Source organism: Lolium perenne, chromosome 3, assembly GCF_019359855.2.
Source record: "Lolium perenne isolate Kyuss_39 chromosome 3, Kyuss_2.0, whole genome shotgun sequence".
Lineage (NCBI taxonomy): Eukaryota > Viridiplantae > Streptophyta > Magnoliopsida > Poales > Poaceae > Lolium > Lolium perenne.
In genome coordinates, this window is record NC_067246.2 from 203,106,628 (window position 1) to 203,119,918 (window position 13,291).

Below are 13,291 nucleotides of genomic sequence, written 5' to 3' on the forward strand. Positions count from 1 at the left end.
ACTGCAACATGATTGGCCAGAATTTGTGAAGCAAAAGAAATCGGAGCAGTTCCTTGAACTATCGAGAAAAAATAAGGAAAATGCGGCCAAGAAGGAGTACAATCATAAAATGGGGCCAGGAGGGTATCGCTTTTGGCAGCCTAAGTGGGAGAAGATGGAGAACGAGGCGAGGGCGCGAGGAATCCGTCCAGTGCACGGAGGGATGGGACCCAAGGGCCAAAAGCTGGTGGTCCGGGCCTGGGGGATCTCTGAACCCGGAGACAGGGGAGTGTGTTTATAAGGGCAAAATAATTACACCCAACCCAAAGCTTATTGAGGCAATGTGGGATGCTCAAGAGTGGAGGATCTGGTTCAACAGAGAGAACGACGCCCGACAAAAGCCCTCGGGAATCCTGAACACGGAGGACGTATACGAGGCATGGGGCCCATTCCGTGGAAAATAGGGTTCCCGGAACGATGACCCGTACGGTTACGAAGCCGTAAGAGAAAGATGGATCGGGATGCGAGATGTTGTGGCGAAGTTGGTAACTGAAATGGATGTGATGAAGAAAACCGTGAGTGTACTAGTCGCCGAAAGAGATGCAGCTCGGGCGCAAAGATGTTGAAGATCATCCAATGGATCTCGGAAGCCAGCGAGAGAAGAAGCAGCGTGGCTTCCACGGAGGCCTCACCGGCTGGTGCACCGACGATAGAAATTCTTGCACCGGAGCCTGCGGTGGTCGAAATTACTGCACCGGAGCCTCCTCGCTACCCCGTGGACGATATAAAGGAGATGAAAGCATGTCATCTGTATTATCCTATCGGGAACATGTCCATGAAGGTAGCCATCGGCAGTGCTTTACCACCTGGAGCACTCCACCACAACAACCCCATTCAAGATGGCTATGCTCGTGTGACGGTGGAGGAGATAGTCCAAGGGTTTGAGGACCTGGACATTGACATTGCTACACCTGAAGGGGTGAAAAGACTTGGAGATGTCAAGCGCCAATTCATTCTATGGCAGAAGAAATTTATCAAGTTTCCAGGCGAGGCGCCAACAAGTCCACCCCCGTACGGTGGTGGTGGTGGCGGTGGCGGTGACGGTGGCGGTGGCGGTGGCGGTGACGGTGGCGGTGGCGGTGACGGTGGCGGTGGTGCTTCACCTAATACACCTCATTCACGTCAGCCCACGCCGCCGCCCCCCAGTCCTCGTCCGGCGGGTGATCAGACACCGGTACCGCCCCCCAATCCACCTCCGGCGAAGAAGCAGAAGCAGTCCTGGGTTATTAACCCGGACCCTTACGTACCTAAGAAAACAAAGGTACCGGAGGTATCATCGAAGCCTCTCCCCACGAGGCCTTGGGAAAGTAGTGCCGAGGAAGTCGAGGCGCGCGCTGCTGATTTAGAGAAATGGAAGGCGGCGTCAAGAGGAAAATAGAGGGCGAGCCCAAGCCGGTATATTCGACAAGGAAAAGCAGTGGGCTAAGTCATTTTTGAACACACCGTCCCAAGCCGCGAAGAATCTGCTCGACGACTATTTACGTGAACTTCGTGAGGCAAGCACTCGCGTTCAAGAACAGGAAAGAGTTGGCGGAGAAGAAAGCCGTGAAGGACGAGGCCGAGTCAAAATTAGAAAGGGGAAAGAAGTTGCCCAGCTCGGGGAACAAAGTAAACAATCGATCGCCCCGCTCATAGTGCAAGCCGCCGATCCGGATGCCCCGATATCATAGCAGCTGCGGCAGACATGGATTGACTGTAACGAGTGCCAGAGAACAAGCGGGCGAGTTAGTTATCTCTGTTCGTGAACAGCTAGGCCTTGATGAGGCGCGTATGAATGACGTAGTATTTACATATGTGATGAATGGCACTCTCGTCGAGCTGCGCAGAAGGGGATCTACCTCGACAAATGCTAGGTCTGCTAAATTGGTACAAGGGTTACATAAAACATAAAAACGCCAAAGACTATATATATTCGGAAGTTATATATGATCATAACTTCAAACATTACCGGGTACAAATTCCTACGAGTGAATTGTTCCAGCTGTTCAATCTGCGCGACCTCGACAAATCTATCATCGGTTGCTACGTTACGTAAGTGATTTATTAATTTCTACCCCATCTCGTTCATTGCACTGCACCTTTGTCCTAACTATCTTGTTGTGTACGCTATTATGCGAGAATGAAGAAGCGGGAAATGCGAATAAGGAACATCCATGATGTTGGGTTCATTGACCCACACATCGTTAATTCACATGTGTTAGAACACCACCCCGCCGACGTGGAGGATGACTGTGGCGGTTTATTAGAAAACAGCAACGAGAAAAGTGATATTCTATTTCCTTACCATTTTGGGTGAGTGTTTCTGTCTTGAGCACATTCTCTTTTGTTTACTCCATGCATGGTATGTGGCTAATCGATGAGTTATGCATGATCGTGCATGTATCGTGTCCGCAGGTTCCACTGGATTCTTATGGTAATTAAAGTTCAGACCTCCTCGGTTCTCGTCCACGACTCTCGAATATGGATCCGGCGCTTTGGGGCGACATGAGAAAAATGATGCAAAAGTAATTATTTTCATTCATTTGCGCTCTATATCGATCGGCCTATTTCGTTCATCATTTCCTAATATCAAGTAACTAATTAATAACTCTCTTGTTTATTTAATTTTCTTTGCCTCGTAGGGTTTGGAGACGGTTCGTAGATACCAAGGTCGGTGAATTCAAAAAAGAGCTACATTTTAAAATGGCAGTGCGGACGACTGGGGATACTCAGCCACCGGGGACCAACCTATGTGGATACTATGTTTGTGAGAGGATCCGGAGATACCGCAATGAGCGGGACCGGACGTGTGAGAACAACATCCCGAGGAATAACCTCCGGAAGACGCTTAGTCCAGAAGCTCGCTTCCGACCACTTCAAGAGGAACTAGCTGGATGGTTGGCGAGGGAAGTCATCGATCCTAAAGGAGAACACTATTACGATGACGTAGAACTTTATATGCACCAGAATTTGTAACTAACTTGTTCAAAATTGTATATGGTCATCCGATATTGAATATATATTGTATATGGTCATCCGATATTGAATATATATTGTATATTCCTCTTGAATTCTTTTTGGTTCTAATTTCAAATTTGTTTGAAATTGTACATTCATATGCATGTATGTATACAGTACCGTAGAATATGTGAAACTCCTTCAAAATTAAAACCCAAAAGAAATAAAATAATACAAATTAAAAAGAAACCAGATTTAGGGGGAGGGGGGCTAAAACCCTAAACCCTGCGGAGGCCTTTAGTCGCGGTTGGCCTAAATATGTGAAACTCCTTCAGAATTAAAACCCAAAAGAAATAAAATAATACAAATTAAAAAGAAACCAGATTTAGGGGGAGGGGGGCTAAAACCCTAAACCCTGCGGAGGCCTTTAGTCGCGGCTGGCCAGAAGAACCGCGACTAAAGGTCCTCCGCCCTGGCGCTCGCCTGCGGCCCACGTGGACGGGCCTTTAGTCGCGGTTCGTAAGGAACCGCGACTAAAGGGGGGGGCCTTTAGTCGCGCAGCTTTGGTCGCGGTTGCGCCACCGCGACTAATGGCAGTTGCCAACCGCGACCAAAGCCCTTTTTTCCACCAGTGTTGCCATCATGCCATCTTGTCTTGTCGCCTCCTAAATCATCCATAGTCCTTGCTCTTATGATCGAGGCACACCTTGAGAGCACGCTGTCCCACTAGAACCTCGTTGCATGCCTCTCATTCTACCCTCCCTTAAAAGTGGCACAACAGCCTTGTTCTACCGTCAAGGAAATTGCCCACAATTGTTGCTGCCAATCACCCTTAGGTGTTCGAGTGGCTTTGCCCAACATGCATGGATTTCGTTCTACACTTTAGCGCTAGTACATCGGAGTGTACTGTAAGCGAGATGGATGATGGAGAGGAGAAGGGGTTTGGTATTACCATTATAGAATCCTCCACTTTTCCTAACTAAATGCCACAAGTGAAAGATAGATCAAAGACCCACCCAACGACACGACACCACTATGATAATGATGGTTCTCAAGGAAAATTTGAAGCGTTAACACCACCATTTGCACATGACTACGACATGGTGATATCATCGATATTCTCGCTGTCAATTGTGACGGGAACGATACCCTCTCCCTGGGTTCGGTTGCGTGTTATATGAGTATGGAACAGACACATATGTGCCATTGCAGAGGGGTATAATGCCGAGTAGAGTACTACTCTATACCGGTATTATACGGTGGTATTACATAGCCTAACATCCCCCTTAATCTTAACCACGGGAGAGGTTAAGATTACGCTTGAACTCATTTAACTCCTTGACTGCTAAAGTCTTGGTAAAACCATCAGCAACCTGATCTTTGGTAGAAATGAATCTAATATCCAGACGTTTGTCAGTCACATGTTCTCGGACAAAATGATAGTCTATCTCAATGTGCTTAGTGCGAGCATGAAATATGGAATTAGCAGACAAATAAGTGGCTCCAAGATTGTCACACCATAAACAGAGACGAATAGCAAGAGAAACTCCCAATTCACGAATAAGTGCTTCAACCCAAATCATTTCAGCTGTGGCATTGGCAACGACTTTATATTCAGCTTCAGTGCTAGAGAGAGAGACAGTAGCTTGCTTACGGGCACTCCATGAAATCAAGTTGGGACCAAAAAATACTGCAAAACCTCTGGTAGAACGTCTATCATCAAGACAGCCTGCCCAGTCAGCATCTGAAAAAGCACTGAGGAGCGTAGAAGATGATGGCTGAAATGTAAGGCCAACATGCAAAGTACCTTGAACATAGCATAATATGCGCTTAACTACTGTCCAATGAGTAGTGGTGGGAGCATGAAAAAACTGACAAATCTTATTTACTGAGAAGGATAAATCAGGACGTGTAAGTCTCAAATACTACAAAACACCAACAATACTACGATAATTAGTTGCATCTTCGGGTCCAACCGGAGAACCATCATATAGACTGAGCTTATCTGTAGTAGACAAGGGCGTGGGGCAGGGAGAACACTGTGTCAGACCCACTTTTGTAATTAAATCAGTAGCATACTTTCCTTGAGATAATATAAGATCGCCATGGTTTCGGCTGACTTCAAGGCCGAGAAAATAGTGAAGCTCACCAAGATCCTTGATTGCAAAATGAACAGTCAATTTTCGAAGGACATTGAGTAGCAGCATCACTTGAGCTGGCTACGATATTATCATCAACATATATGAGTATGAGCATGGTAAGGCCGGATTTATTAAAGAGGAAAAGAGATGTGTCACCCTTGGATGGTAGGAAACCCAATTCTTGAAGCTTGGAACTTAAACGAGAATACCAAGCACGAGGTGCTTGCTTGAGTCCATAAATAGATTTAGTGAGTTTGCAAATGTGATGCGGAAAGTGAGGATATTCAAAAACAGGTGGTTGTTTCATATAAACCTCTTCCTCCAGAACACCATGTAAGAACGCGTTCTTGACATCCAGCTGCCAAAGACTCATACCTTTGGACACAGACAAAGAAAGCACAAGGCGAATAGTTGCAGCTTTAACGACAGGACTGAAGGTGTATTCATAATCAATGCCATACCGTTGTTTGAAACCCTTCGCAACTAGGCGAGCCTTATACCTGTCAATAGTACCATCAGCCCGCTTCTTGATGTGATAGACCCATTTGCAATCAATAATATTTTTATTTGGAGTGGAAGGAACTAGGTGCTAGGTTTTGTTCTCAATAAGTGCATCATATTCTTCTGTCATGGGATCCTTCCAAGTTGGACTAGAAAATGCTTCAGCAAAATTGCGAGGTTCACCTGTAGATGTAAGAAGGCCATACCGTACAGTACTGTCAGTATATACTTTGGGTGTTTTTATACCTCTCTATCCACATGTCCGAATTGGAGAAGGTGGTGCTGGTGCAGTAACACCGGCGACTGAGGAAGTTGCCAGCACATAAGATCCAACCTGGTCACCATGTGCCGATGTAGAGGATCCTGGGCTGTCATCATTGGCAGGTGTAGGAGATACTGTCGGAGCCTGCATGGGGCTGGCAGGGCTGTCGGCCACCGAGGGGAGCCTCGCGGGCTGTCGGCCACCGAGGAAGCGCCATGCGACGTGGCAGGCGCAGAATGGCTGGAGATGGCGCGGGAGGCAGGCGACCGATCCGAGGCAGATTCTGGCGATGATTGCACAAGAGTGGGCAGAGAATCATCCTCTGAATCTGTGTTGCCCTGTTCTGCATGGGTGTTGTCCATGAAATCATGGTGCGGTGCACCATTTGGAAAGTTTTGAGCATCATTTTGCACATCAATTTGAGCAACATCTTCAGCAACTTGCGGCACATTAGTAACATGAACAAGAGGTTCAATTTGCAGTGTATCATTAGTATGCTCCCCCTCATGATTATTAGGTGTAGATGAATTGTGAGGTAGAAGCAATATTTCAGCTTGAAGTCTAGCACCAGCACTGGGCCAAAGTGAGGCAAAAGGGAAAAGATGTTAATCAAAAATGACGTCACGGGATATGTATACACGGCCAGTCGATATATCAAGGCATTTCACTCCTTTATGCATAGGACTATATCCTAGGAAAACACACTTTTTGGAACGAAAGGCAAGCTTATGTTTGTTGTAGGGGCGGAGGTTGGGCTAACATGCACAACCAAAAGTGCGTAGAGACTCATAATTAGGAGTGACATGAAGTAATTTTTCAGCGGGAGAAGCAAGATTGAGAACCTTGGTGGGCAAGAGATTAATAAGAAAAGTGGCAGTTAAGAATGCTTCATCCCAGAATTTCAATGGTATGGATGCATGAGCAAGAAGGGATAGTCCAACCTCAACAATATGACGGTGTTTGCGCTCAGCAGAACCATTTTTCTGGTGAGCATGAAGACATGAGATATGATGAGTAATCCCTATTTTCTGAAAGAAACCATGGAGTTTTTCATATTCACCACCCCAATCGGTTTGCCTAGTAAGTATCTTAGTACCAAATTTTCGTTCAACAAGTTGTTGGAAATTAAGAAATACTTGATACACATCACTACATTTCTTAAGCGAATAGATCCAAGTGAACTTGCTATAGTCATTAGTAAAGCTTACATAATACTGGTGTTTGCCAACAGAGGTTGGAGCAGGACCCCATACATCAGAGAACACCTATTCCAAAGGAACAGTGGATACACTAGTGGAGGTGGGGTAGGGAAGTTGGTGACTCTTCCCTTGTTGGCAAGGATCACACACATAAGGATTTATTTCTGGCGAATACTCGAGTTTATTTCTTTTAAGAACTTGTTGAACAATGAAGGATGACGGATGCCCTAGACGACGATGCCATGTTGAAGAGGACGGCTTGGTGGTGAGGAAGGCGTGCTTGGAAGGCCGAGCGACAATGGGCACAAGAGGGTATAGGCCGCCATGACATGGACCTTTAAACAGAATTTGCTTGGTGGCCTGATCCTTAATCAAAAAGAAAAACGGGTGAATTCAACAAATGCATCATTATCTAGGGAAATTTTGTGTGTAGATAACAAGTTTTTGGACGCACTAAGAACATGGAGAATGTTATTAAGATGCAAGGAACTATGAGGGGTATGCAATACTGAATGACCAACATGCTCAATTTGCATACTTGCACCACTAGCATTGTTGACTTGATCACGACCTTGATAGTTGTCTCGAGTGTGAAGCTTGTTGAGCTGCCCAGTTATATGATCAGGAGCACCGCTGTCCATGTACCAGTTGGTGTCAACCCCGAGGCGCCCTTCTCGCGAGAGCGAGAGTCATCATCTTCATCACTGTCACGGTCAGAGTAGCGCCACCATCACTGATTGGCAGGGTGACCGTGTTTCTTGCAAATTTGGCACTCGGTGTCAAAATAAGGGGTGGGGGTCCTACCACGGCCACAGCTACCCTTGAGAGCACCACGATCATCCCGGCGGTACATCCCTCCATCATCACGGCGTTGATCACGGCGTCCGTCACGGCGCCCATCATCACAGTAATACCGCCCGCCATCATCACGACGGTGCATGTCACGGCGATACCCATCATCACGGCCATCACGATGATAGTCTTGGCGCCCATCCTCACGGCGATAATCTTGTCTCTCATCCCGATCACGGCGAGGTTGATCACGGTGACCATCATAGAGATAGTCCTGGTGACCATGAGGTGCAGGGCCACGGTGAGCAGCGGCATTGGCAGAAGTTTCAAAGGCAGTGGGTATGTTTCTAGTCTCCTTTAGCATGATTTGGCGCTGATCACCATAAAGGCCAGCTAAAATATATCCTTTGAGCTCATCATCGTCTACCTTCTTCCCAATGGCAGCAAGCTCGGAGGCAAAGCCTTTCGTCAAGGTAATAAACCGAGATCATGTTTTGTCGAGTTTCTTGTTGTTGGCCAGAGAGCTATGCAGCATATTCACACGGTAACGAGACTAAGATTGAAACAGATCTTCAATAGTTTTCCATACCTCATGTGCATGCTCAAGTCCAAGAACCTAAGCTAGGATGTCCGGGTTGAGAGATTTCATGAGAAAGCTGAGCACGGGATCACGTGCAAGCCAAGCACCATAGATCGGATTGGGGATCGTGATGGGTTTCTTGTTCTCGTCTTCAGCTTTGAGGGTTTTGGGCGGGGCAGGATCAGAACCATCTAGGAGCCCCATCACCTGTGCGCCACGGACGGCCGGGAGCACTTGAGCCTTCCAAAAGAGGTGGTTGTCGCGGGAGAGTTTCTCCAGCGGAGGCGATCCAAGCGCGGATGCAAGGGACGCCGTGGTGGACATGTTGGATGACGAAGCCATCGATTGTTCGCGGCGGCGGATCGGAAGGATCGGGGGCGGCAAAGTTTTGTTGATGTCGAGGGCGGCGGCGGATCAGATCGATCGGCGGTGGCGAGGTTGTAGGGTTTTTGCTTGAGGATTGTTTTTTGGTGGCGGCCAGAAGTCTTGTCTTGGATGTTTGTTGGGTCGTGGTTTTGGTTGGGCACGACGATCGCCGGCGGTGTTGATGCATATATATACAGGTTACAACTTGGAGTACAAGGCAAACTAGAACAATCTAGGTCTGTTCGGTTTGATCTATACAAGGTAACCGTGACCGACTTGTATTGGAATACAATCTATAGTCTAGCAATGACTCTCGCGAGATGCTTGTCTCTCAATGCCAATATATCTTAGAGATTCTGTCCTGATGAGCTGGTATTCTTTACTATCATCCATCTCGTACTCCTGTTGACACTAGTGCTAAACTCTCATCTGCCGGCGAGCCGTATTCCGATGCTACTCTCTATCGCAGTCTCACCAGTGCCTTTCAATATCTTACTATCACACATCATGAACTATCCTACCCTGTCCAACAAGCCTATCTTTATATGCATGATCCTCGTCTTCCCCATATAATCATGTTAAACACATTCTTCGCTGCCTTAAGGGTACTCTCGACCACGGCCCTCACATAAACTCCTCTTCTCCTACTTCCTTGACAACATATTTCGATGTAGACTGGGTTGGTTGTCCTGACACTCGTCGATCCAAGTTCAGATACTGTGTTTTTATTGGTAACAACTTGATTTCTTGGTCCTCGAAATGACAGATCACCGTCTCTCCCTCATGTGCGGAAGCTGAGTACCGTGTCGTGGCTCATGAGGTTGTTGAAACTTCTTGGTTATGCCAATTACTGACAGAGTTGCATCGTCCAGGCCACTATTGTTTATTGTGATAACATCTCCACAGTTTAACCCAGTGCAACATCGGCAGACAAAATATATCGAGATTGACATTCACTTTGTTCGGGAGAAGGTTGCATTGGGTCAAGTACGTGTTCTTCATGTACCAATCACAACTCAGTTTGCTAATATTTTTCACCAAGGGGCTTGCTACTCAACCATTCACTGATATGTGATTCAATCTCAACGGTGTTATACCCCATGTTGATACTGTGGGGGGATGTTAGACTATTATTATTGCTTGTAATCCAAGTTAGGGTTAATAGTAGTCAGCCAGTTGGGCCTCTATATGTATGCCTTGTAACTCTATCAAATAATCAATCAATTATGAGTTTATTCAAGTTTACATATGAGAGCACTTGAATTCGGGAGCCAGAACACCTAAACTCACAATGATGTCAGTTATACCGTATATCCCTGTCGAGTGAATATTATCACATCGTCCTGTCTTTTTAATCAACAAAGCTCTGCCCGGCCGCCCCCACCCACCCAAGCAACACCTGCCCGGCGTTACCAAAGTTCAGCGACCATACGGTATGCTTACAGGAAAATCACACCCACGTCGATCATAGCTGTCCAGGAGATTCGTCAAGTACATACACAGTGGTATATCTTAAAAGTTCAGTGTAGATGTGCTGTCTTAAATAAACAAGGTCCTACGCCATGATATTGCACAAGATATCCATGATGGGATGATGTGCAATCCTACATAGTTCAAGGGCTGGTGCTATGCTACAAGTAAAACCTATGTCGACGAGAAGTGGATCCATGGAGTATGCGCATATCGTTATCGAACACTGCCTCCAGGCTCATAAAACAAATGAAGTCCACCGTGGAGTATGTGGTAGAAAACTGGCTAGTATTTGCATGACACAACCGATGATCCAATGAAGCGAGTTGTTGTAGTGGCAATTTCTAAATGTGTTGTGTGCACCCAGCTTGCAAGAAGCTCATACGTGTTTGCATGATGGAAGGCGAAGGCGATATCGTAGAGAGCCGAGTTCTAACATTTTTCGTTTACATTTGCTTGTCCTTGTCCTTCTTCTTGTACGGCAAAGAGGGGTTCTGCTGTCCTTGTCACAAATTGTTCCAAATTTTCTTGTTTCCGTTGGTCTTGTTCTTGAACTGGGGGATCAGGGGATGAACCGGGTGGTCCCTTGTTCCTGTAATTGCGTACGTAATTCCTTACTCCCTTGGTACCAAGCACCATACGCAACTTACTCAATATAATCGTTAACCCAGAGGGAATTATATGGAGTAATCGGTAATCCGTAGAGAGTGATGTGTTTCGGTATTGACAACTCATACTTCCATAATTAACTATAATCACTGTTAGATGTATATATATGTATATTGTAGTTTTCCCAAATGTTAGGGGCTTCCTGCATATTTGCACCTGTACATGTACTATATATTGTGGCATTTGGCCCTCTGGTAATACAACAAGCATATTGCCCTAACATGGTATCAGAGCAAAAATTGGTCCTCCTCCTCCTCTAGTCCTACGGCCGTCCTTGAAGCTTGTTCCGGCCGTCTCGCCGTACCTCCGGCCATCGCCGGCTGCTCCCCGGCAGCCTCCGGTCCTCTTCCCCCGGCCCTCTCCTCTTCCCTGGCCGGCTTGCCTCTCCCCGGCCCCGTCCCACCATATCCTGGCCGGCTTGCCTCTCCCCGGCCCGTCCCGCTGCCTCCTCTGCCCGCTGGTCGCCGCCTGCTGTCGGCCGCCGCCAGTCCGCCGCCGGCCCGCCGCCGGTCGCCCTCCCGGTTGCCCTCCCGGCCGCTCGTCCTGCCCCCGGCTCGTCCCGCCCCAGTCCCTGGTCACCGCCGCTTCGTATTTCTCGATCGGGAGATTAGGCCCGATCTGATCTGTTCTATCTCGTCTCGTCTTTAAAAAAAGTCTTCCTCTTCGGGCTATGTTGCGATTCCTTGCTGCCCGGTGATCTTCGATGGCGCGAATTATCCTAATTTCGCTGCCTTCATGCGCGTCCACATGCGTGGTCTTCGTCTTTGGGGTGTGCTTTCTGGCGAGGTCTCCTGTCCGCCGTGCCCCGTTGCTCCTACGGTGCCTGTTGCACCGACGGTCGTTGCCCTTGCCCCTGATGCTACTCAGGCGGATAAGGATGCAGCCAAGAGTGTTGATGATACTGCTCTGGCTGATTATGACCGGAAGGTCTAGGACCACTCTACTACCGTTGCGACTTACCAACTGTATCTGACTGACTACACTCCGTGTATAGATGCGGATGCTCGTGCTGCTACTGTTCTCACCTCCAGTGTTCTACCTCAGTATGCTGCCGAGTTCATGGGTCTTCCCACTGCTGCTGCTCAGTGGGCTTTTCTTCGTCAGCGCTATCAGCCATCTGGGGATGCTCTTTACCTGTCTGTGGTCCGCCAGGAGCATGCCCTTCAGCAGGGTGATTCTACTATTGATGAGTTCTACACTCAGAGTGCTGCTATTTGGTGTCAACATGATTCTCTTCGTACCGTTGTGTGTGCCACATGTACCTGCTGTCTGACTGTGCTCGCGGATCTGGAGTTTCAGCGCGTGTTTGAGTTCTTGTCGCGCCTCCGTAAGGAGTTTGAGCCGCGCCGTGCACAACTGCTTGCCCGTGGTCGTGTTACGCTCTCTGAGGTACTGGCTGAGCTTCATGCTGAGGAGACTTGTCTTCGTGGTGGTGGCCTTCTTGAGGTTCCATCTGTACTTGCTGCTCGTGGCCCTCCTGTGCCATCTGCTCGTGGACCTCCTACGCCGCCGGCTTTGTTGCGGTCTCCAGCACTGCCGATACTCTCTACTCCTCCAGTCCAGGGCCGGAGTCAGCCCCAGCAGCCTCGTTGTAGGACAACACTTCCCTGCACCTATTGTGGTAGGACTGGCCACACTATCCCTACTTGCTGGCAGAGGGATCCCAGCTTACGTCCGCGACACTATACTCGTCGTTAGGCTGGTTCTTCAGGATCTTCTGCTATTGCGCTATCTGATCAGGACATTATCCGTGGTCTTCGTGGTCTGCTCGCTGCTACATGCTCTTCCTCGACGGGTACTGTTGGTTCTGTGCCTGGCTCTTCCGGCACTGCGCGACCACCACCTTCTACACAGTCAGGTATGTCATCCCCGTGGTATCTGGATTCTGGAGCTTCTTTTCATATGACTTCCGCGTCTTCTATTCTTTCTACTCTTCGTTCTCTTGTTTCTCCTGTCTGTGTTATCACAGCCGATGGTACCTCTCTTCCTGTTTCCAGTCGAGGCACCCTTTCTACTTCTTCTTTCTCTGTTCCTGATGTTTCTCATGTTCCTAGTCTTATGATGAACCTGTTTTCTGCTAGTCAGCTTACTGATTCTGGTTGTCGTGTCATTCTTGACGCTGATACTTGTGCTGTTCAGGATCGCCGTACACGGGCCCTGGTTGGAGCTGGCACTCGCAGCCTTGAGTCACCGGGGCTCTAGGAGTTAGACTGGCTTCACGTTCCTTCTGCCGACACTTCATCTGCCAGTTCTCCTGCGGTTGCTGCTTCTGTCACTGGATCTTTTCAGCAGTGGCATCATCGGCTGGGTCACCTCTGTGGCTCCTGTTTATCGT